Source organism: Brachyistius frenatus, unplaced genomic scaffold (genome assembly GCF_029030835.1).
Source record: "Brachyistius frenatus isolate BFR_SWC_R1_liver_20210118 unplaced genomic scaffold, ASM2903083v1 Contig_50, whole genome shotgun sequence".
In the NCBI taxonomy this organism is placed as follows: domain Eukaryota; kingdom Metazoa; phylum Chordata; class Actinopteri; family Embiotocidae; genus Brachyistius; species Brachyistius frenatus.
In genome coordinates this window covers 1959-13500 of record NW_027210649.1, presented here as the reverse complement: position 1 = coordinate 13500, position 11542 = coordinate 1959, and the positions used below count along the sequence as shown (strand labels likewise).

At 47.9% G+C, this 11542-nt stretch overlaps 1 long non-coding RNA gene across 2 annotated transcripts; it reads left to right on the top strand.

Annotated features, from left to right (window-relative positions):
- The first annotated feature begins 303 nt into the window (after positions 1-303).
- Positions 304-11222, top strand: LOC138624206 (uncharacterized). Of its 2 annotated transcripts, none has more exons than XR_011311131.1 (4): positions 304-1512; positions 3718-3744; positions 9620-9701; positions 11059-11222. It is a non-coding gene; the product is annotated as an uncharacterized lncRNA (long non-coding RNA). The 2 variants fall into 2 exon arrangements; XR_011311130.1 differs by having other exon boundaries at positions 3544-3744.
- The last annotated feature ends 320 nt before the right edge of the window (positions 11223-11542 follow it).

The window sequence follows — 11542 nt, the reverse complement described above, 5'->3', positions numbered from 1 at the left end:
TAAGCGTATCGTCATTAAAACGGTTAAAAAAACAACAACAACAACAACACCGTTTTCGTGCGAAACGCCGCTGCAAATTACGCACGACCGTGATTTCGCGGTGTTCATGTAGTGCGCAGTTTCTTGCGTACGCTGTTCCCAACGTTACCCGGAAATAAGTGAAGTATTTGCTCACAGCTGTTTCCTTTCTAAAACATGTCTGTGCGGATTTTGGGGCTCATTTTCTTCCGAGACACACGGAGAGACAGACGGGGAGGAGGAGGTGGTGGAGGTGGTGGAGGTGGTGGGGGCAGAGGAGCTGGGTGGGATGGAGAGGTGTGCCGGATGCTTGCTGCAGGAGGATGTTGCGCACTTGAATTTACCTCAGGAGTGAGTGGTCTGTGCATCCATGCGGTTACTGGGTAATGCCTTAATTTATGAGGTAGATGTTGTTGTTGTTGTTGTTGTCGTTGTCCTGTGCGAATGTAAACGTGTAGTTTTGTTATCAGAGTTTAATCAATTGAATTTATCTTTTTTTTTATATATATATAAAGTCTTGCGCATGACTTAGCGGGTTTGAATTGAAGTTAAGAGATAAATTACGCATGTTATTTTTAACATATAAATGGAAAACTGTAGTGGCAACTCTTTTAGGAAATTTGTGTGATATTGTACTGTTTTTAAATTGAGTATTATTGTGTCCGTCGGTGTGTATCGTGGTGTGTGTTTACAGCAGAACAGACTGTATTTAAACGGTGACGTGCAAAAAAAAGAAAAAAAAAAAAAGAATTAGTTGATTAATGTGTTTACGTCAAAAGTTTAAATTATGTAAGATTGTTTTTTTCCGTTGTTGATTTGCAGAACCGGATCCTCCATTCAGCTGGTTCCTATGAACATATTGCGGTCTCCTCCTCGGGGCTCATTTTTGTTGTTGTTTTGTAAATCTATCGCGTGCGCTTGTTGTGCCACAGCCTCGACTCAGCTCCGTCCATCCAGAGGTTTCTATGTCATACGCACTTTTTATTCCTGATGTAAACAAACCCCTTTAGACCAGCGATACCCCCGATTCAACACCAGAGGGCGCATTCGTTCCGGCTCAAAGTACACCTTGTACCAGAGCAGGAAAGTTATTCATAACAACAGTGTTCTTGGAATGAGTCAGATTTCTTATTGGGAAGTGTTGATGCAACGCTACACACTGAGAGTGAAACAACAGCCATCACATCCAAATGAGACCCGCTGGATGCGTGTTTTTCGTCTTGTGTTCTGATGATTGTGTTGACAGAACAACTTGTCCGTCCATCTGTTGTGCGTTGGAAAAAAAGAAAAAAAAAGAAAATGCTCTGACATTTCCTGACGTCAGAAACCCCAAACTGACCGCAGCCCGGTTGATTTGCCAACTGCTTCAAATGCAAAGTAAGATATTCAGCGCTGCGATGGAGCTGGGGACTGAAATCGCCTACTTTCTAAATTAATATTCCTCTTTCTCTTTTTCACAGAGAGAAATTAGGGATCGCTTTCCGTCCGTGAAAGGTAAGAAGCAGCACATTTCACAGCAAAACACCGTCAGCAGCATCTGCTGTCGAACAAAAGGCACAACAGTGCAGCAGCCTAATGCCCATCTCAATTAGACTCAGAAAAGTTAGAGCTGAGTAACAGTCGGCCGACTACGTCTACAGCATTTAAATACGGGACAGCGACTGGCAGTCAAATAGGTAAACAAATAATGATGGCAGTTTACAATTGCAGCGTATCAAAGGGACATTTGATCTGTTTAAAGGTCATTTTTCTCGGACCGTGATGTCAGAAGCTGCTAAACATTTCAATTGGTTGTTTGACATCATTGTGAAATAATGACAAACAGTTGGTGACGCTCGAACACACTCGCTTGCAAGTGGTAACCAGACAACAACAGAAAAAAGATCAGGTGATTATTTTCAACAACAACAACAAAAATAAACAATGTAAAGTCCAAACCCTTTTTCTTTTTTTTTTCTTTTTTCTTTTTTTTGTGTGCATAAAATCTAAATATATATGTGTGAATGCATTTAGGATCTTTTCCCCATTGTTCCCAAAAACAATATCAATGGAGCTGACTGGGCACGTTTCCAAGACGAAGATTATGGTTTAGGAAGTGGAGCAGGCATGGTTGATAGATGACATGGCTAAAATTAACACGCTGGCCACTGGATGAGGAGCATAAATAGCAGAAAGGAAGGACCAGATGTATCTTTAAAGCTGCAGCGTGACTCTTCGCAGTATAAACACAACACGCGAGTGGCACAGTCTAAACTTTCTATTCCCCTTCGAGGCTGCGGGGTGTTTGAAGTTATCAACAGTGCTGGAAACGCTGCAGTTATGAGATAGAACATAGATCCAAGAGCATTTCGTCGACTCTCAAATCTACCGTCAAATACGCATTTCAAATCTCGCTCAAATACCGTGGAGTTTTTTTTTTTTTTAGCTCGACGTGATTTGCAAATTAATTAACGTCGTCAAACACTCATTAAATGCGACGTCTTAAAAAAAAAAAAAAAGCGCGTCTTCCGAACGTGCCCTGTCACCATCCCGCACAGACGAGACGGAGGACGTCTTCATCCTAGGAGAGCAGATCGACCTCGATCCTCAGATCAATACCTCCCAGCAGCCGCCGAGCAAACAGGCTTTGATCTCTCCGACCGCTTACATTTCCCCGTGTAGAGCTCCGGGGTGAAAGCTGATTCTGTCAGCGATGCTACTCCTTTTTTCTCGGCCCTGTGAGGTGAAGCTGCGGGCTTCGTGCTCTCGGGCTCCGCCGGGGAGGGGGAGGTGGAGGGGGGGGGGGGGGAGAGATCGGGACGTCACGAGCTACGAGTGGAGGGGAGGGGGGGGGGAGGTGGCGGATAATTCAAGACATCGTAATAGAGGGAATAGGTTGTGCGTCAGCAGCTCAAACAAGACTTTGAAACATCAATAAAAACCACGAGGTTTAGGCGATCGGTGATGAATGATAAATATTCTCAGAACGCAGCCGACCGCAGATCAACACTCCAGTCGCCGCCAGCAGTTCAAAATAAACACCGTGTCGTCGTCGCCGCCCCCCCACCCCACCCCACCCCACCCCACCGCGTGCACACCTTCTTCCAAGTTTAAAAAAATAATAATAATAATAATAAACTATTGATGAAGCCACTTGTTGCGCGTGCACATCGTCGCGTGTCTCGGCGATAAATAGGCGTAGCTGGTGAACCGACGCAAACTGGGTTTACCTTTTTTTTTTTTCTGAGACCCGAGACGAAGCTCCCATTTGAGCTCGGCGCATAAAGGGGACTTTTCTGCTTCAGGACGGCAGACGGACCTAACAGGCCCCGCGGGCCTTGTCGAGATCGGACGAGCTCCACGAGAGACAGAAAGAAAGCTCGTCCCTCTCGTCGCCCCGCCGGATGCTGTTCTTGTCAGCATTGTTTGTAGTAACGCCGGCTCTGTTTGCATACATTCAAACATCTTCTCTCTCTCTCTCTCTCTCTCTCTCTCACATGACCGAACCGTCCCCCGGACTATTTATGGATGTTGAAACCGAGAAAGTATTTACTTTTGAACGGTACAGTTTGTGCCTTCTGTTGTGTACCCTTGTGTTGCCTCGCGTCAGTTCCACTTTATTCGACGCGATCATTTCACTGACTTGTTTAATTTTTGTTGTTGTTTTTGTTCCCCTCCTCTTTATCTTCCCGCCGGGGGGCCCACCGTGTCTCTCTTAAGTGAGCGGGGCAGACTCATCTGATCCAGGTATGTGAACAATCGGATAAAATGGAACCCGAATTCTTAAAATATACTCCGTGAACCCAAACAGACTATTTATAAGACGGGAGCAGAGTCCTTTTAAAGACGCAGCCTCGTCCCCGTCCCCTCCACCCCCCGCCTTCCCCCGTTTACATCTAATCCTGTCCCCGTGTATCAGTTCACAGAGTTCATAGGATTTTTTTTTTTTTTTTTTTTTTTTACAATCTACTTAATTAGATGGACTAGATAGCGGTGTTATTTACAACAGAAACACCGGGCTTTCCTTCGGTGCAGAGCGGTGCCACGCAGCAGAGGAAGAGGAAGTGCTCGGCCTCTTCGTGCAAATGATGCGAGCGTCAGAATGAGGCTGTGGTCGTCACTTACGTCACACCGTATACGTGGTTGGGTTTTTTTTTGTGTGTTTTTTTTCTTGCTGCAGTCGGGAGGCAAAAACGTAGTAATCGGGAATGTGGAGCAGGATGGACTCTTCTTCACGAATCCCCCCCCCACCATCCCTCCCCACCCCTGAATTAACACCACCGGGAGAAAAACAAAAAGAAATCACACGACCGTGTAAACCCGGGCGGCGTGTAAATATTCCATTCGGTTCGGATTCGGAGACAACGCGGGTTTTTACTTATTAGGAGGCATTAAAAAAAAAAAAAAGGGGGTCGTCTTGGGTGCTTATGCAACTGACACACACTGGTGATGTGCCTTTAAAAGCAGTGGGATGTCAGGTGATCGAGGAGGCTCAGTCAGCTCAGAGGGGAGGGGAGGGGAGAGGAGGGGAGGGGAGGACGGGAGAGGAGAGGGGAGGACGGGAGAGGAGAGGACGGGAGAGGAGAGGAGGGAGAGGAGAGGAGAGGAGAGGAGAGGAGAGGAGAGGAGAGGAGAGGAGAGGAGAGAGGAGAGGAGATGAGAGGAGAGGGAGACGGGAGAGGAGAGGAGAGGAGAGGAGAGGGCAGGAGAGGAGAGGGCAGGAGAGGAGAGGAGAGCGCCACGGAGGAGGACAGCGGAGAAGTGGAGAGAGACCCAATTATAAAGGGGACGTAGGGGACACAGCAGCGTCACAGAGCGTTGGGGGGGGGGGGGGAAGCAGCGGGGAGGAGCAGGGAGGAGGAGGAGCAGGGGGGAGGAGCAGGGGGAGGGGGTACAGCCAGCCATGGTGGTGTGGTCCCTTTAACTGCAGTCTGCTCATGCTCACTTGGCTCCTGTGGCAGCTAGCAAGTGCGTCTGTGGCTCAGCTTAAATCAAGAAGCTGCGTGTGTGTGTGTGTGTGTGTGTGTGTGTGTGTGTGTGTGTGTGTGTGTGTGTGCGTGCGTGTGTGTGTGTGTGTGTGTGCGCGCGTGCGTGGGTGTGTGCGTGTGTGTGTGTGTGTGTGTGTGCGCGTGTGCGTGTGTGTATCCACAACAGTGGCATAAAAAGCACTGAGAATTAAGTGCTGCGTCACACTCAGGAAGAAGGAATAGCGTGATCATGCGCGCCCGTCCACGGCTTTGTGCGTGGACGCGCGCGTACACACGCACCCGTGTGTGTGTGTGTGTGTGTGTGTGTGTGCGCGCGTGTGTGTGTGTGCGTAGTCTGCTGCTGTGTGTATGTGTTCGTTGGAAGTAGCAGCCTAATAGCAGTTGTGTTGCTGTTGCAACAAGATGAAAATAAAAAAGAGTGCGTGTGTTTGAGAGAGGGCGAGAGAGAGAGAGAGAGAGAGAGGGAGGGAGGGAGGGAGGGAGGGAGGGAGATACAGAGAGGGAGGGAGAGCAAGTCACACACAGAGAGAGAGAGATTTTGGATTAGTTGCTACGTCACTTTTTCATGTCGGGAGAAACAGAAGCTGAGATAACAGGAGCCCAGAGTCATCGTCAGTCCTTCCCCACCTGGAGTGGACACAATGGTTTCGGACAACCACGGCTTCCTCCTTCCTCTTCCTCTTCCTCCTTGGTAGTTTTGATGTGCTCTGCCTGTCGCTGCTATATATATATATATATATATATATATATATATATATATATATATATATATATATATATATGTGTGTGTGTGTGTGTGCGTGCGCTCTGTGTAGTTCCTGTGAGCTGTTTTGCCGGAGTTTCAACATGGATGCTCAAAGATGTGACACAGTTTCAGCAGGTCTTGTTTTGATGGCATCGGTGAGGTGTGTGTGTGTGTGCGTGCGTGTGTGTGTGTGTGTGCGTGTGCGTGCGTCGGGTGGGCAGAGGGTGCGACAAAGGGGTTAACAGAAGAATATTCTGGAGGCTTCTTAATATCACAGCGAAAGCTCAGTCTGGAATGTTTTGCTGAGATTTATCGAGGTATTCGAACATCGCTTTTTATTTGATTATTTTTCTTTCTTTTCTTTCCCCTTTTGCCGCCCTCGCCTCGAAGGAATACCGATTGGTGCAAACAGACGAACACAATCATGTGTCGTCTGAACTATTATGAAACAGAATGATATGTTTACTACACCGTTATATATATATATATATATATATATATATATATATATATATATATGTGAGAAAGAGGCGGACGGAGCAGCAAATCAATTACAAGAATAAGTTGTTGAATTCAGCCGAGAGTGGCATCTTTTCATGTATGTATATTAATATATATATATATATATGAATCTGTTCAAACTGTTGACTGCTGGCCTCATTGTTTTTTTGTGCGCGCGCGCGTGTGTGTGTGTGTGTGTGTGTGTGTGTGTGTGTGTGTGTGTGTGTGTGTGTGTGTGTGTGTGTGTGTGTGTGTGTGTGTGTGTTTAACTCTGGATGAAGTTGGAGTAAAGCGCCAGCATCCCCGGCATGTACGAAGGCAGAGGCTGTCGGCGGATCGGGCGGCGTGTTGCTATCAGATAACAGTCGGCGGCTGGTGGCAGTTTTTTTTTTTTTTTCTGTCATGTGATGTGTTTTGGGGCCGCGGCGATGTGGCAGAACCCTTTTCCCCAAGACACATTTGTTTCTGCGTAGTTAGGGGAGAGACAGAGATTGGTGACGCAGTCGTTTCTGGGCTGGACTTCTCTTCAACCGGCTTGTATCTCTTCCCTCTCTCTCTCTCTCTCTCTCTCTCTTTCTCCCTCTAGCTGTTTATCTGTCTATCTGGGGGAGGGGATGGAGAGGGTGAGGGAGGGAGAGGGTGAGGACGGGGAGGAGGGGGGAGAGTGGAGGGGGGGGGGGGTCAGAGAGGGACACAGAGGAGAGACAGAAAACTGCCGGAGAAGAAAAGAGAGATAAGTTGTTTACCTGGTTTCTCTTGGTGACTCTGCGTTTGGCTTCTCTCCATCGCGGGCCAACGCTGCCGAAGCGGGGACTCTCATTGGCCGGGAGGAGCAGCGGTTCTTTATTGGCTTAACGAGGAAGCGACGCAGCTGGAGTTCAGCAGCTGATTGGTGGAGAGGCGCCGTTGCTTTTACATTCAGGGCTTTGCAGTTGCAGAAACGCTTTTAGTATACGAAGTTAAACTGTGGGGGGGGGGGGAGGGGGGGAACGGGTGCGATGCGGTTTCTACGTCGGTTTGAGAAGCTGTTCGGTGACGAATCAGACGGTTTTCCGCCGTGTTTTTAAACTGCAGTTATCCCGGGGCGTCCCCGTCTAGCCGGTGATGATATTTCTGACCGTCCCTGCCGATTGCGATGCGGCGGTCTCATCTCAGGGCCTCGTGACTCAGTGTTTTCCAGGCAATCGTTTCCTCGGACGTTTCTATGAAAGAGCGACGACGTGTCGAATTTTCTAGAGGAAGTTGTGTCGAGGAGCTGCTAAAATCTTAACGACTTCCAGAGATCCAGTTAAACCACACTGAATACTTGTTTATTAGACGGCACTTGTATTAGTTATTTGTTGTCCGCGCCCTCGCCCGTGGAGGACATTTCTCATTTCTCATTTCTGCGTCTGCCCTGCTGTGATCAGACCACACGAGTCTCCAGGCCACACTAAGCATTTAATCAGAGTTAATGAACTGGAGGTACACCAATAAGAGTCCCGTCTCAATTTTTCCACGTATTCATACCAACATTAAAGTCACTTCCAGGAACTTTCCCTACCGATTTTAGAGTGACATATCAGGTCCTCTCCAGAAAAGAATTACAGGAAAACTCTCGGGCGCGGAAAATAAAGTGTCTACTCAGGCTTTCCTGTTCACTCCGGGGCTGTCAGCATAAAGAGCTGCTCAGCATCTCCTGCGTTTAGCGTTCCTGTGTGTGTGTGTGTGTGTGTGTGTGTGTGTGTGTGTGTGTGTGTGTGTGTGTGTGTGTGTGTGTGTGTGTGTGTGTGTGTGTGTGTGTGTGTGTGTGTGTGTGTGTGTGTGTGTGTGTGTGTTCGTTTTTGGGAAGGGTGGCGACCTCGGAGAGGATGTAAACTCCTCAACGAGAGAGGGAGGGAGGGAGGGAGGGAGGGAGAGAGAGAGAGACAGAGAGCGAGCGAGCTTCTGGCTTGAAGTCCAGTTTCCTAAAAGATGCTACATTTCCTGAGATGATGCAAGAGCATGTGTGGCTGCCCGTGGTCTGCATTGCAGTTCCTGCCTCTCCAGTCAGCATCTCTGCCTCTCTCACTCTCTCTCTCACTCTCTCTCTCACTCTCTCTCTCTCTCTCTCTCCTCTAAATGTGCTGACGACAAAACCGCCTTTATATTTATTTTTCCTTCGTAAAGAAGATAATGACTCTTAGCATCGGTGCTCTCGCTCCTGGTCACCTCACCTCTGGAGAAATACAAAGTTTTAGTCGCCTGCAGACAATCGATTCACGATACAGAAAGACCTACTTTGAATTCGTAGCATTTTGCAGATGTGTTTAAAAAAGTACAACTGTAATCGATCACCTTCGTCTTTTACTGCGGTTTACTCTCAGCTTTTTACCGTTTTTTGTTTTGTTCCCCCCCCCCCCCCCCCTATTTTCATGAATATAAAGGCTGATATTCATCCGTGTGGGTTTCCCCCCGGGGGGGGGGGTGCTCCTCGGTCCCGTTGTGAATCTGCCGGTCACCACTCTCCGAAGGGGCCTCCTGTCCCTTTAAATCTTTTATAAGCGTTACACAACAGGTCCAGTGGCACACAAGCAACAAACAACCCGAAAAAAGAAAGCTGACGGGGTTGGGTTGAGCCGGCCGGGGCGAAGGAACCAGACACCTACGGACAGACAGGCCCTCTGATCAGAGCCGTCACTGTGGCTACCACACACACACACACACACACACACACACACACACACACACACACACACACACACACACACACACACACACACACACACACACACACACGTGGATAACCTTACACTCTGCCACACACACAAACAACACACTGCTTGGTTCATCTGAAAGCCTGATAAGGACTCATAAGGGGGTGTGTGTGTGTGTGTGGGGGGTGGGGTGAGGGGGGGGGGGGGTTGCATCTTCCTCTTATTGTGAAAATCAAAGTAAATCTTCACCCGATTGTTTCGTCTTCTTCGGCCTCCCGTCGTTTGGCTTTAATCCGTTCGGAGACGAGTCGTATTAGTGGGAGTTGTGGTCGTAAACACGGAGCGAATTGAGGCAGACTGTGTGTGGGCGTGTCGTTCTGGAGGCTTTTGAAGCAAGACAATGAATCGTAAGCGGTCCGTTCACCTGCATGCAACCAGTCAGAAACGGCAACAGGGTAAAAAAAATTACAAAAAATTAAAAAAAAACGGGGATGTCAGAGATGGTTGGGTAGTTTTGTACTTTTGTTGAGGCACTTGGCAACGAGTCAGTGAACTGGTCACTACCTGTCCTTGCCCCACCCTCCCTTGTAGCTGTGTTTCTGCGTCACGGCTCACACTGCCAGCGATTGACTGCCACCTCCTTGCTTTTTCTCTTCTTTCTTTCTTTCTTTCTTTCTTTCTTTTCTTTTTTTCTTCCCTCCCTCGTTTTTAAGCGGCCGAAGAGCAGCGCGCCACCGTCCTCCCCGTTCTACCGAGCGACGGACGAGACGAGGACTCGTTGAGGGACGTTTCCAGGTGAGCCGCGGCGGCGTTCAAGACAAAACAAGTGCAGCGGCGGCGTGTTTTGCGCGCGTGCGTTTTCGGGCCCCTTCGCACATCCACCGAGCTCGGATCAAGTATCAGATCAGCCGTGTGGGCGTGTTAGAAGAGAAATAGATTGAGACGGAGAGGTGTTCTGGTGCTCTCAGTGGTTTTCCATTTCATCTCTCTCCTCTCTCTCTCTCTCTCGCTCTGCTTTTATCTGCTTCCCTTCCCTCTGCGTTTTCTGAACCAGGCCACCGAATCAAACTTTATTTGGAGGCGCAGAGTTGAAGCAAAACCGGAGGTGCGCGAAATGCTTTCCTGTCAAAAAAAAAAAATGAATCCGGACGGAGGGCCGACGGCCGAAAGTAAACGTTAAATCGCATTTCGTTAGAAAATGAACATTATGTAAACATTATTCTTTAATCTGCGTAGTCGTTTTTTGGGGGTTTTTTTCTATTATTTTGCACACAATAAAAAATGGCGTTTATAAACGGTCGCCCTGCCAGTGTTGTTTTTTTTTAAATTATTTTTTATTTTTTTTAAAAACGATGCACTCCCTTCCGACATCTCAGCTCCAAGCCGGTGACGTAAAACACGCCGAGCGTCAGCGGGAGAGACGGAGAACACCGTCGGTTCTCCGCATACCAGGCGTAGACCGGCGGAAAGTCATTTAGTTCGTCACAGTTCGTAGCGAAGACGGCTCGGGACGTTGCAGCGCCGAAGGACGGGGAGAATAAGTACGAGCTTGTCGAATGCCGCGCTCTGCCGAAAAAACAAAGGTGTGGTCCAAACTTGGCCCGCAGGCCCTAAAACTGGGCCACCCCGGTCTGAAGCCACCCCCGGAGCGCGTGGCGTTAAAAGATCCTTTACCGCCTCCGAGGCGCTGTCGGACCGCCTCTGAAACCCCTCGCCGCCGTCCATTCAACAACAACAACAACAACAACAACATCGGAGTTAGCTGAAAGCCTACCGTGACTTTTACTCATTCATCGACGTGCGTTAGAGACAGACGAGGCACTGTTGAAAACAAATTTGCTGTTCTATTTATAAAAGTTAACCCCCCCCCCCCCCCCCCCGGAAGTGAACGCCGATCGTCTCCGCGTGTGGTGTCGTCCGGCAGCTCGTTGGATCAGAGATTGAGGATCTCTAACTGGGTTGGCGTCACGCGGTCGGTGGCGGGAACTGCAACTAAAGTACAAAGGATACCGTGTCATTGATTTTAGCTGTACTGCTATAAACGCTTTTTGTTGTTGTTGTTGTTGTTGTTGTTTTTAGCGATCTACATTACTGGGAATCTTCACAGACACGACTTCATGAACACATTTGATTTATATTTTTACTCTACCAGGCGCAAGTGTGGCGTCTGAAGCAGCGGAATTGGGCGTGCAGCAGCGTCTCCGGGAGGGACCGCCCGATCGGCCGTGACATCAACCCAGCGAGCCTCTTCAGGAAAAGCCATCGACGAGATCAAATTTCCCCCCAAAAAAGGTGAATGCACGGAGAAAATATTCGTTCGGGGAGTTATGATATTTTGGACGACATGCTATAGTATAACTTTTTTATGATATTTTGGACGACATGCTATAGTATAACTTTTTTATGATATTTTGGACGACATGCTATAGTATAACTTTTTTATGATATTTTGGACGACATGCTATAGTATAACTTTTTTATGACATTTTAGACGACATGCTATAGTATAACTTTTTTATGTATAACTTTTTTATGACATTTTAGACAACATGCTATACTATAGTATAACTTATAGTATAACTTTTTTATGACATTTTGGACGACATGCTATAGTATAACTTTTTTATGACATTTTA